The sequence below is a fragment of the Triticum urartu genome, chromosome 3 (genome assembly GCF_003073215.2).
Source record: "Triticum urartu cultivar G1812 chromosome 3, Tu2.1, whole genome shotgun sequence".
NCBI classification, from domain to species: domain Eukaryota; kingdom Viridiplantae; phylum Streptophyta; class Magnoliopsida; order Poales; family Poaceae; genus Triticum; species Triticum urartu.
In genome coordinates, this window is record NC_053024.1 from 730,251,722 (window position 1) to 730,254,888 (window position 3,167).

At 53.1% G+C, this 3,167-nt stretch overlaps 1 pseudogene; it reads left to right on the forward strand.

The window, feature by feature from the left end:
* The first annotated feature begins 1,241 nt into the window (after positions 1–1,241).
* Positions 1,242–2,834, forward strand: LOC125549490 (annotated as a pseudogene).
* The last annotated feature ends 333 nt before the right edge of the window (positions 2,835–3,167 follow it).

Sequence of the window (3,167 nt, forward strand, 5' to 3'; positions counted from 1 at the left end):
TTAGGAGATTAAAGCTAGAGCTACAAACTTTGTTAAAGTTAGTTTTCGTTTTGAAAGTAGGGAGGCAAACTACGAGGCTCGTGCCTTGGCAAAGACAGCCTCGTCTCTCCCTACGGGGTGCCACATGTGGCTAGCATTATTTGTATTCCTTCGGCTTTGGTTGAACAATAAAATCCCTAGTTCATCTAAAAAAAGCTAATTGCATGCGGCGTGCGTTTTAATAATCGAACGGATGAACTTGCGAAGGAGGTCAAATTAAATCTCAGCGATTTTACCAAGCACCTTCCTAAGCTTCCTATCATACGTACTACTACTAGGAAGTCTTTCCTTCCTTGATTCATTCGTTTCCATGCACGATGGCATCCGTATCCTTATTTATCACCGCCATTAATGGTAGAGAAAATTCCATATTTGACACTATTTTAAAATCTGCTTCCTTATTTGACACGGGAAAAGTTTTTCTTCTCTATTTGACACAAGTTTTAAATGTTATTCCCTATATGATATTTTCGTTCATTTTAAGACTAAATGACACATGAAAAAACTCTTTTGCCCCTCATGTGATATGTGTGTGGGAGACAATAGTGCACACACGCAGCATCAGTGCGAGGGCAGGAGCACACACGCAGCAACACATACACATGCACCAACACACACGCAACAACACGCATGCGCGCGTGCACACACACGCACATGCAGCAACACACATGCACACACACACGCAGCAACACACACGCAGGCAGCATACACACACATACACACACGCAGCAGCAGCACACACACAGGCAGCACATAGGCACGCAACAGCACACACACGCGCACACGTACACACGCAGTAGCAAACACACACGCAGCAGCACACATGCACACACACATGCAGGAGCAGCACACATGTGTGCGTGCACCCACACACGCAACAGCACACGCGCGTGCACACACATACCGCATGAGGGGCAAAATCGTCTTTTCGGGTATCATTTAAGCTCAAAATGGACGGAAGTGTCGTATAGGGAATAAAATTTAGGACTAGTGTCAAATAGGGAAGAAGAAAATTTCCAGTGTCAAATAAGAAACCAGATTTTAAGACAGTGTCAAATAAAGAATTTTCTTTTAATGGTATCCATTGCCGCCAGTTTCACCGCCATTATATTATATACCGCCGCCACCGATTGATTCAACACCTACGTACGAAGCGGAGAAAACCCTAGCAGCAATCAGGCAGCAATACCGCCGGCGAAGCGATGGCGAGCTTCATCGTGGCGGACGCGTCGGAGTACCTGGCCATCACCGGCTGGGGCATCAACGACGTGAAGCTGGCCAAGAAGGCGTGGGTGTTCGCGGGGCAGCAGTGCAAGAAGTTCAGCGTCACGCCCGTCAACTACGAGTTCGAGGTGAACGCTATGAGCTCCGAGAAGCTGCCCTTCGTCCTGCCCGCCGTCTTCACCATCGGGCCCCAGATGACCACCCTGGAGCTCGGCGACGCCGCCAAGGCGGCCGTGGAGGCCAAGCTCCTGCTCTACGCCAAGCTCATCGCGCCGCTGCACCTGGGCGGCGCCTCGGCCAGCCGCGTGCACGACCTGGTGAAGGGCGTGATCGAGGGCGAGACCCGCGTGCTGGCGGCGCAGCTGACCATGGACGAGATCTTCACCGGCACCAAGAAGTTCAAGCAGGAGGTGTTCCACAGCGTGCAGAAGGAGCTCAACCAGTTCGGCCTCTTCATCTACAACACCAACGTGAAGCAGCTGGTGGACGTGCCCGGCCACGAGTATTTCTCCTACCTCGGCCAGAAGACGCAGTAGGAGGCGGCCAGCAGGGCCAAGGTGGACGTGGCGGAGGCGAGGATGAAGGGCGAGGTCGGCGCCAAGGAGCGGACCGGCCTCACGCTCCAGAACGCCGCTAAGGTGGACGCCGAGACCAAGGTGCTGTCGGCGCGGCAGCAGGGCGAGGCCCTCAAGGAGGAGGCCAAGGTCAATGCCGAGGTGCAGGTGTTTCAGAACGCCAGGGAGGCCGACGTCGCCGCCGCAATGACCGACCTCGCCATGAAGAAGGCCGGCTGGGACAGGCAGGCCAAGGTCGCCGAGGTCGAGGCCGCCAAGGCCGTCGCCATCCGCGACGCCGAGCTGCAGATGGAGATCGAGATCAAGAACGCCCTCTGCCAGACCGAGAAGCTCAAGGCCGAGCAGCTCAGCAAGGCCACCGTGCAATACGACACACAGGTTGCTATTCGATCATCATATACAGTATATTTTTGAAAATTACTAATTGATTTGTTGGATCTTCTTGTTGACAGCTTTATCGATCATCTATCATATAAGATCATTGACATTTGTATTGTGTACGTAGGTTCAAGAGTCGAATGCGCTGTTCTACGGCCGGCAGAAGGTGGCGGAGGCGGCTCTGTACGAGGAGATGAAGGCCGCGGAGGCGCGCAAGGTGCAGGCCGACGCGCTCTTCTTCGAGCAGAAGATGGCCGAGGACGCCAAGCTCTACGCCAAGCAGCGAGAGGCGGAGGCGCTGTCGCTGGTGGGCAAGGCCAAGGCGGACTACGTGGCGTCCATGCTGGCGGCGCTCGGCGGCGACTACCGCGCACTCAGGGACTACCTCATGATCGACGGCGGCATGTACGCCGAGATGGCGCGCATCAACGCCAGCGCCGTCAACGGCCTGCAGCCCAAGATCAGCGTCTGGAGCAACGGAGATGGTGGCGGCGAGGGCAGGTGGCTGGGGTGTACAAGATGCTCCCGCCGTTGCTGGAGACGGTGCACGAGCAGACCGGGATGCTCCCGCCGGCGTGGATGGGCACACTGCCCAAGGACGGCACCGCCGCCAACTGAAAATGATCATTTTACGTCGTTGTGCGTCTCAGTTTAGTTTCATATACTTGTTAGCTCTAGATGTTTTCTTTCGATCATGGTTCTTAGATAGTTTTGGTGCTTGGCGTGGCGTTAGTGTCATCGGATAATTGTGAAGTGTCAATTTTTAGTATGCTACTATATGTCTTATGGGACGAGAGATTACTTTAATTGGCACATGTGTTCTTAGTCAGATTGAGCATTTGTTCATAGAGTTAAAGAAAAATTGAACTTTGCATGTATCTTCACCTCGAATTGACAGTTCTCAGCACGACCAAAGAACTAAGAATTCTTAGATGACTGGGAATTAACAAA